Source organism: Schistocerca piceifrons, chromosome 4 (assembly GCF_021461385.2).
Source record: "Schistocerca piceifrons isolate TAMUIC-IGC-003096 chromosome 4, iqSchPice1.1, whole genome shotgun sequence".
Classification (NCBI taxonomy): domain Eukaryota; kingdom Metazoa; phylum Arthropoda; class Insecta; order Orthoptera; family Acrididae; genus Schistocerca; species Schistocerca piceifrons.
In genome coordinates, this window is record NC_060141.1 from 240,523,121 (window position 1) to 240,533,749 (window position 10,629).

Below are 10,629 nucleotides of genomic sequence, written 5' to 3' on the forward strand. Positions count from 1 at the left end.
GTTCTAAGTTCTAGGGGACTGATGACCTCTGAAGTTGAGTCCCATAAGGCTCAGAGCCATTTGAACCATTTTGAAAACGCAGGTGGTGGATGGCCGCAGTTTTCGGAAGCAGGAAAAGATATAGTGGGAATGATTTGATGGATGACTTGGATGTTGAAAACATACATTTCAAGACATTTTGCCGTATGTCCGCATCAGATTTTGAATATCTGATAAATTTGGTAGGACCAAAAATATCAAAGGCTGACAGCAAATTTCGGAAAGCTATACCAGTTGCTGAGCAGTTGGCACTTACGCTCAGATACCTAGCAACTGGCGATTTCTACACTAGTCTCAGTTTTTTTATTTAAAGTCTCCAAGCAAGTGACATCAAACATTGTTCCTGAAGTATTTGCAGCTCTTACTGGCAGCGTGAAGGAGTTTGTAAAGGTAAGTTAATAAATTATACAAATTTTGTTATTAATGCACTTTTATTCATCAGGTAATAAGCAAAAGAAATAAAAACATTTAGATTTAAAGAATGAGAAACAACTAAATGCAAAGATTATTACTTTTAATTATTATAAATCAAGCAGATCCAGAAAATGTGGGGACCCTTGTTCGGCGTTGTCAGAAGTAGAAGTAGATGTCTGTTGAAAGTTGCTTTGCATCTGCTTATGGGCAAGAACTTGTTGAGTTGAAGAAATCGGCAAATGCGACGAGCAACTGTAGTCGCTGTTGGTTGAACTTGGTCTAGAGTGTTCGAAACAGCCGCTTTCTGCTCTGAAAATCGTGTCGGAAAATTCTTTTCTTAACAAAAGCAGGTGTTCTGTTGTCCATGAACCGTAGAACGTTCGCTATGTTCTCTCCATAGGCGTCAAACTCGTCTCTAGTTTTAGATAAAGCATTTTGTAGTGCATTGTATGCCTCACCTATACGAGGATCTTCGGTCCTTTTTCTCTGATTTTTTTTTTTTTTTTAGGTGAAGCAAATACCTTCGTGCGTTTGTTTGGTTGGGTGGTAGTTTGTTGTCTCGCATTGTTTGATAATCGACATCTTGACTACTAATTTCTTCGTTTGTATCCATGCCCGCAACCCTATGTTCTTCCAAATCCTCCTGAATTCCTCCTAAAACAAAGAGACGACAAAAGATTGATATAAACAATAGCAAAGCAAGTGAAATAAAAAATAAAAGAATGGATGTAGGAATAGGGAGATACACGATAATAATCGTAAAAAATTGGGAACAATGTCAAGTTGATAAGTGTAATTCAGAATATTTGTTATAATGATTACTACCTATTATTAAGCAAAATTACTTATTTAAATTATTATTAATGTTCATAATTATTGGAACGTCCATTATTGTCTATGCATTTAATAATTATTTATATTAGTAGGAGTTATTAGTTTCTATTTACTTTTTTACAGATGCCACAGACACAACAAGAATGGTTACTTGTAGCAAAGGAATATGAGAGAAAATGGAACTTTCCTCATTGCCTCGGTGCAATGGATGGCAAACATTGCGCAATCCAAAGCCCAGTTAATTCTGGAAGCGATTTTTTCATTTATAAGACGTTTTTCAGTATTGTTCTTTTTGGTGTAGTGGATGCTAACTATTGTTTATTGTATGGTGATGTCGGCTACCAAGGTCGAATTTCAGACGGTGGTGTTTTTGGAAACATCTTTTTTTTAAAGAATATGAGTAATGGTACCATTGTTTTTCCAGACGATCGTACCCTCCCAGGTAGACAGAAAAAAGTACCCTATGTTATTGTCGCAGACGACGCATTTCCCCTCAACGATCATACCATGAAGCTGTATAGTGGACAACAACCACGGAGGTCAATGAAAAGAATTTTTAACTACAGACTTTCAAGAGCATGGCGGATTGTGGAAAATGCGTTCGGAGTACTTTCTTCCGTATTCCGGATACTAAGAAAACCTATATTACTACAGCCTGAGAAAGCCCAAAGTGTTATTATGACTTGTATATACCTCCATAATTTCATGCGAAAAAGTTCTGCTTCCAGACAAATTTATGCCCCTGTAGGAGCAGTGGATCATGAGGAGAACGGGCATTTAAAGCCAGGAACTTGGAGAAATGAGATCACTCCTGCTACAAGGTTTACACGATTAGCGAACATTCCACGATGTTCGAAGCAAACTGCCCAAGACATTAGAGCTGAATTCACTGTTTATTTCATTTCCATGACAAGATGATTATCAATAACTTATTAAAGAATTTTCAGCTACCAACTACGTGTGTACTAGTGACTGCCTGACTGCACACATTTCCACTACCTATATATGTGGAGTTTTACCTTTATTAATTCCTATTTTATTATTTTTGTTTCCTCAAATAACATAATATACAAATAAAATACATATAGATGTACATGTGCTTCAATATACTGTATTATAAAAATAAATGTTATTCATTATTATTTATTTATTACTGGCTGAGTGCCCAGCGTTGCCCCAGTATGTATTCCAATTCTGTTACTCCATTTCCTCCTTTCCCCTCTGTGACGTTCAGAACTCATTTTGCCATAAACATTATAATTTTATCACAATTATAACTTTTTTTTAATTTTTAAATTTGAAAATTCTAAGCAATTACTAGGTATGTTCCTAATAGAAATGGTAGTAAGCTAAAATAAATATGAAAAATATCTTAAGAAATGATACGATTAATGGTATATAAGGGAATAACACCAAAAAATTTAAAATTAACAAATGAGCAGGGACCGAAATGTAAGCTGTGAAAGATAAAAAGTTAGGTAGCTGAGGAGACAGAACCAAAAAGGGACCGAACCCCATTAAGTTTGTTAATAGTTGGTTTATACATTTCCAAAAATAAATATATTTTACTTACATCTGTGTTGATTGTCTTCCGCAGCTGATGTTTGCAGTGCAGAAATTCAAATGCTTTGAAAGTGAACCAGGCTGGAGCGTTCACTTCCTCAACCTTAGCGCCAGACTTCCCCGGCTCAGTTTTCTTCTGCCGGAATTTCCTGTAAGTGGCTAATAAGCTGTTTTTTTTTTTTTTTTTTTTTTTAATTCGGCCACATCCACGCCGAGTTCTGTCGCGATGGAATCCCAACTTCAATTTTTTTAATTTTATTTTATATTGGGAGTTTGTTGTTTCCCACAGCACAGGGTATTGTTCATAAGTATTTCTGAATTTAATGACAAAATCGTCCGTCCACTCCATTTCAAAAGAAAAACCAGTGTCCACAACACAGAAAAAGAATAATACCAAGACCAAACTGTACGAGTGCTGCGAGCCAACTGGTAAGTGCTTTGTTGCCGTCCACACCACGCGCACAGCTCGCCGCACATCCCTTTGATGTACCGACAACAGCCGGAGCCAGACAAGCCATAAGCTCGGGCGGCTCGCAAGCCTGTTTCGCGGCGAGCCCTCGGAACCTACCTCCGTCCACATTACTCGTATGGCTCGCAAGTCTCACAAGTACACGAGCCACACGAGTAGTGTAGACCCACCTTGATGCCAACTGCTGCTCGGATTACCTGCTGCAGACGCAGCTCGATGCGTCTCAGTCATATGCCGAACACGACAGTCTTGCCTCTCGGTAAAGCCACGTGGCCGCCTGCACCCGATCTTCTCGCTACCGTACCTTCCCATGAACACCACTGCCAGCAGTCATGTAAAGTGGCTACATTCCTGCCAAGTCTTTCTGCAGTATCGCAGAAGGAACATTCAGCGACCAATGACCTTAGCAGTTTGGTCCCATAGGAACTTACCACTGCCAACATCCAGCTTCTCATAGCCCTATTACACAACCTCTTAAAACTCAGTGATGTGTTGATAATGGCGTCGTCATTCTTCATTAACGTTAACTCATAATGTCCAAACTCAAGGGTAACTAATGTCCACCTACGTTTGAACGTTTATTTAAACCAAATCTGATTTGCATCCCAAAGTGGCGCTACTGGCGCCACTCACGATTGGCGCGAAATTTGAATAGACATAATTTTTCAGATGTAAAAACACGCCTATCAACTTTCGTTAATGTCACACAATTCCTTCTTTGTGCTGTGATTTTTTCCGTCAGTGTATTTACGTCGTAGTTTTAAGCTATAACATGCGATTAACTGGCCGATTTAAACTTGATTCTCTGGTTCCATTTGATTCCTGTTAACTCTCGCTCGTTATTGTGAAGCTGATTCTGGGATTTCCCAAGGCCGGTGTGAAACCGTCCAACCTTTGCGTTAATATCCGACATGGCGAAAGCAAAACCCAGTGCCACCCGGCGTCACGTTTGTGGTCGTATTTTGCACGGTCCGTAGTTTTACCCGCTTGGCTCCTGTTTTCGTACTGTAAGTGCTCGGCTGTGCGTGGCTGTGCCTGAAACCTTCGTTCCAACTCGCCGAATCCCGTTTCCAGTTATTTTCGGCGCCCGGTGGCGGCGTCGTAGCCATTTTCACCGATCCTCCGCTTTCAATAACGCCCAATATTGGGAGGCGGCTGCGAATGGTACGGGATACGCCATTAAACGCACGGAGGCAATGTTTTCCCTGCCTCACGTTCGTTCTGTTTTCACGACCCATTTTACTCCGTAAAAGTGTATTATCGAGTTTCCCTTTCTCTCGTGATTCGTACTGCATAAGGATTATTGGATACTCCACTAGGTGATCCAATTGTGAACGGTCTATTAAGAATTACTGCAAATGATACAATATTTAAATAGCTTATTACCTGTTCTTGCCTGAATAAGTGTTTTCCTTAATCTTGTATTCTTTACGAAACGGAATGAATCTTTTCTGTCGAATCAAACAATTCGTTTCAGGTTAATTGCACACGACTGTCACCAATCTAGGATCTTCGGAACTCCATGCAACTGACAGTAATGTCGTTCGTTTTCGATTATTTTTAGATGCCACAGTCTCCAAGCCCTTGCTCCCACCATCCCCCACCCATTCCTAATACTGCTCGCTGTTTCTCACCTCAACAGTATGTTTTTCTAGGTAGTAAGTCATTTACATACAAAGTTGGTTGGCATTGTCCAGGCATTCGAGGTTTATGCTTAAATGTCACCACCCTCCCACCGGCATCTGTTAAAATAAGCTATAGGGGTGACTTGCCCTCACAGTAATTATCTCCTAGTACCAATTCATAAATGTAGATGTTTGATTAAATTTGCTCCATTCATTCCAGAGTACATATATACCATAAAAGAGGGTCTATTTATTTTCTCATGTTTAATAGGGCCAGTGGAGCCATATCCACTCAATCATGAGACATGTCACTAAATACATACATGGTTTATTATGTATTCATACATTTATTGGCAGTTATCCAATTTATCAAGAACGAAAATTGGGAATTACTTATTGAACAGTTCTTAACCACATTCATACAAATTCGTCGAAGTAAATAATTATTTCCTGCGAGGCACTGTTTCCATGCAACAGAGTTACTGCATGTACTGTACATAAGTGTGTCTTATAGCATCTTGAACTCTATTTCACATTATTCTGTTGAGGCTACATTGGAAAAGCCTTGTGGAGCTCAAGTGTCTGTGGAGTACACTGCATGTTTCTAATATCTAACTGTATTCTTGCAGGCGGCTTCACCTGCATACGCAAATGTCACATATGTTTCACACTTATGTCTGTTTCACATACTGAAGTAGTCATAGTTGTCCCGTACTCAGAGAAAGAACTTGGAGGAACAGATGCAGGAATCCTGCACCGTAGATAATGGCAAGTCGCTACTGGATGTAGTTTACCACTGCCTTTCTTCGATCTGCTGTGCAGTATCAATTGCGTAGCTGTGATGTGTGGATAACTGTGATGAGTGGTTGTACAGTGTAGTGTTGTTTGTGTCGTAATGGATGAAGGGAAGGGAGAGGATAAAAACGATAAAACCCAGTGCCTCTCGAAAAACACCAACAGAGGAGCTGAGCTTAACGTCTCCATTCGACAAATGGATCACCTTTAACAGTGTCACATGCCCTCAATTCATGCGGCGTTGTGGAGAGGGTCGGAATTTAATCCAGCACTTTGGCGAAAAGACAGATAATCAGTAAATAACGCCGCCACTTCCTCTTCCCCCTTGCCAGAAAGGCGCAGGCGAAGATGCCAACAGCGTATGGCGGGCACGGTTGGTCACCCACCCAAGTACTGGCCACGCCCAGTGCTGCTTATGTTTAGTGATCTGACGTTAACTGGTATACCCAGTGGGGCAAGGCCGTTGACTAATTTGGCTCTGAGCACTGTGGGACTTAACATCTGTGGTCATCAGTCCGCTAGAACTTAGAACTACTTAAACCTAACTAACCTAAGGACATCACACACATCCATGCCCGAGGCAGGATTCGAACCTGCGACCGTAGCAGTCGCGCGGTTCCGGACTGAGCGCCTAGAACCGCTAGACCACCGCGGCCGGCACTAATTTCATATATAGGATGTTAGGGGCATAAGGGCAGATATTGTGATCACTGGTACCTTAATATGAACTCACTTCAATGTGTTATTTGCTTTTTCTCTGTATCTCACAGTCTTCCCCAAACACGTCATATAATTTACTATCTGATGTTTTCTGCACAGTCGTAACCGCATGAAACTATTTTTCAACAGTCGCCAAGTCTCTGTAGAGAACGGTCGGAACATTCCACTAATCGTTCACTTCTTCGACGATAGAAGTGTACCCCTTGGTCACAGAGCCATTCGAGAAGCGCTGAATGTCTTTATCGTAGGAAGATCTCTTTTTTTTCCTCCTCCCCAAGGTGTTCTTTCCGCTTGCCGAAAAGATTGCCTGGACACTGGCGTGTGCTGTCGATGTTGATTACGTTCCTTCCAGTTCGGCAACAACCACCAATGTTCGGCCTTGGTCAAACTGTTGTTCCCAGTTCGCTACAACTGGGTGTGAAATTGCATTTAGTTTCACTACAACTGGATGCGAAATTTCATTTAGTCCAAACACGGCCATAATTTCACGATAAAACATTGTGGAATTTAGACATTTTGCCTACAACTATCCTGCTGTCCCGCGTAATTTAACTTTGGAGTACGTTTCCAGTTGTCGCGCAATTTCACTCGCGCATTGTGATGTACCTGTCACCCGTAGGTCAGCGGAACTGTATCTACAGGACATCCGGAATATGTACATTCTTCTGACAATCCGCCATTCCTGTTACGCAATCTTTTTAGCGTGGGACGATATGTGTAGCTTGGTTTCTCAAGTTCCTACGCATCTGCGAACATTGGCTACCTACATCTACATCTACATGATTACTCTGCTATTCACAATAAAGTGCCTGGCAGAGGGTTCAATGAACCACCTTCAAGCTGTCTACCGTTCCACTCTCGAACGGCACGCGGGAAAAACGAGCACTTAAATTTTTCTGTGCGAGCCCTGATTTCTCTTATTTTATCCTGATGATCATTTCTCCCTATACAGGTTGGTGCCAACAGAGTGTTTTCGCAATCGGAGGAGAAAAGTGGTGATTGAAATTTCATGAGAAGATCCCGCCGCAACGAAATACGTCTTTGTTTTAATGATTGCCACTCCAATTCACGTATCATGTCTGAGACACTATCTCTCCTATTTCGCGATAATACAAAACGAGCTGCCCTTCTTTGTACTTTTTCGATGTCATCCGTCAGTCCTACCTGATGCGGATCCCACACCGCACAGCAGTACTCCAGAATAGGGCGGACAAGCGTGGTGTAAGCAGTCTCTTTAGTAGACCTGTTGCACCTTCTAAGTGTTCTGCCAATGAATCGCAGACTTTGGTTTGCTCCACCCACAATATTATCTATGTGATCGTTCCAATTTAGGTTATTTGTAATTGTAATCCCTAAGTATTTAGCTGAATTTACAGCCTTCAGATTTATGTGACTTATCGCGTAATCGAAATTTAGCTGATTTCTTTTAGTACTGATGTGAATAACTTCACACTTTTCTTTATTCAGGGTCAATTGCCACTTTTCTCACCATCTTATCTAAATCATTTTGCAATTCGTTTTGATCATCTGATGACTTTACAAGACAGTAAATGACAGCGTCATCTCCAAACAATCTAAGACGGCTACTCAGATTGTCTCCTATGTCGTTAATATAGATGAGGAAGAATAGAGGGCTTATAACACTTCCTTGGGGAACTCTGGTTGTTACTTCTGTTTTACTCGATGATTTTCCGTCTATTACTACGAACTGCGATCTTTCTGGCAGGAAATCACGAATCCACTCGCACAACTGAGGCGATGCTCTGTAGGCACGCACTTTGGTTAGAAGACGCAGACCAGAGGCTGAATATTGCAGTTCTATTGAATACGTGGAAACCGCAAGTGTTTGGTGTCCAAAAGCTACTCTTCATGTTGGTTTGTATGTGTATGTTAACAGATATCCAGTGCCTAGGAATCTGATTAAAATGTTCCTGTGTAGATAGGAATCTAAATTGGTTACTGTGAAGTTATCAAATCGCTGATAACCTCTCCGTCTTTGCGCCTGTTAGCACCAGACATCATGGTATCATGTAAAGGATAGAGAAAAACCGCGACAACGGAGAAGCGACAGCGGGACATAGCGGTGTATCAGACGGTCTCTAGTGAACGCGGCAGCGTCTCCTCGTGGGTTTGAGACTGCGGGACCCCAGCTCGTCTCTCGATCGCGAAAATAACGGAGGTAGTTTACACTTCACTTAACGGTAATCGTGACGAACTACACCAGAGGCTCTCTATAGTTCTCTAAGTTGCTTGAGCTCTCAGTACGACACTTTCGCCAACAAGGAGCCTACCACGAGGTCTACTGTGATGGACACTTACTACCCAACAGGAAGTTAACTGTAAACTGCTCCATCCCATTTAAAGACTCTCCCCTTGCCATCGAAACACCTTACTTTTGTAGTTTACATTAGTTTCTACTGCCACACTAAACCGATGCCCCATTCCCACCCTTTCCCGCGGAAAAAAACTGGGACACTTTCATGAGCGAGTTCTGAGGGAGTTCTACGTATGTGATAGGTTTTCGTTACCTGGCTGCTCCCAACCGTGCCTCCCAGCAGAGGCACCTTACGAACTTTTGGCGTCCTTTTTCATATAATGGAAACCTATACGGTGGCCACCACCATGTTGACAAAAGTTGGTAACTCAAAACTAAAGATAATTATACAATTAAAATGATCCCAAAATAGTTGTGCTCCTGAATAATCTGGTCGATTTTCTGTCTCTGACTCTCAGGCCTCGGAAAACCACAGAATTGTTCATACAAATTTTCAGTAGTTACCAACAACTTATTCGATACACAAAACATCACACTTCAGTTTAATGAAGCAGCTTCGAATTTTGACTAGACACGACAAACGCTTTTGTCAAAGTGTAAGTTTTCCCATAGCATTAGCCTGTACGACATCAGTAGATGAAAGATTGCTAAATATGTTAACTGTTTAGTATATCCCCACACTCAGCACTTACCCTCTGCTCATAATGAGCTGCACGGTGTGCGATTGGTGTTCAGACTTGATTCCAGACGTACCCTCTGTGCATCGGCATTGCCTGTGAATCTGGCCTGCCCAAGTCCACCCATGATTGTGAGCCCACTGCTCTTCTGGCGATGCCCCTGGACTACATTTCTACGCGGCAAACCATATTACGAAGCGTGGCGGAGGGTGCTTTTCGTTCCACGATCATTTACGATCGATTCCTGTTCCAACTCAAATGGTGCAGACAAATAACAACTCTCTGCAAACTCCCCTATGAATTCCAATTTCTCTAATCTTTTCCATAGTGGTCATCTCGTGATATGTGTACAGGAGGAGAAAATATGCTACCCGACTCTTCCTGGAATGTGTACTATCGAAATTTTATCGGTAGACCTGTGGGTGATGCACGACGTTTCTCCTGTAGCGTCTGCCTCTGGAGTACGTTGACCGTTCCCGTGCAAACGAAACGAATGTTTTCGTTATTCAAACTGCGCCATGTTTGAATTAAAACTCCTGGTGCTGAACTTTTACGCAGTCTTTATAGCCCATTTCATTTATCTTTGTCTTCAATACGGCAACTAACCCACAAAAAAGTATACGTACCAAATAAGTTAATAAGAGATGGTACTGATCCCTCATGGTACACAAAACAGTTGAGAATAATGTTGCAGTAGTAACGAACAAATACCATGCCGAACTTAAAAGAACACAAAATCCCCAAGATTGGCGAAGTTGTACAGAAGCTCGAAATTTAGCGTGAACTTCAGTGCGAAATACCTTTAACAGTTTCCACAACGAAGCACTGTCTCGAAATCTGCCAGAAAACACAAAGAGATTCCGGTCGTATGTGAAGTACACCAGTGGCAAGACGCAGTCTGTACCTTCACTGCGGGATAAGAATGTTGATGACAATGTCACTAAATCAGAGTTACTAAACACAGTTTTCCGAAATTCCTTCACAAAACAAGGCGAAGTACATATTCCAGAATTCGAATCAAGAACAACTGCCAACATGAGTTGACATCCTCGGTGCAGGGAAGTAGCTTAGGCAAGGCTTCCTGTCCAGATTGTATACCAGTCAGGGCCCTTTGAGAATATTCTGATGAAATAGTTCCATACTTAGCAATCACATACAACCGCTCGCTTGTAGAAAGAGCCGTACCCCAAGACTGGAAAGTTGCACAAGTCACGCGAA

General features: G+C 41.7%; 1 pseudogene; it reads right to left on the bottom strand.

Moving 5' to 3' along the window:
* Positions 1 to 560: 560 nt before the first annotated feature.
* On the bottom strand, positions 561 to 3,199 carry LOC124795751 (annotated as a pseudogene).
* Between the last annotated feature and the right edge of the window lie 7,430 nt (positions 3,200 to 10,629).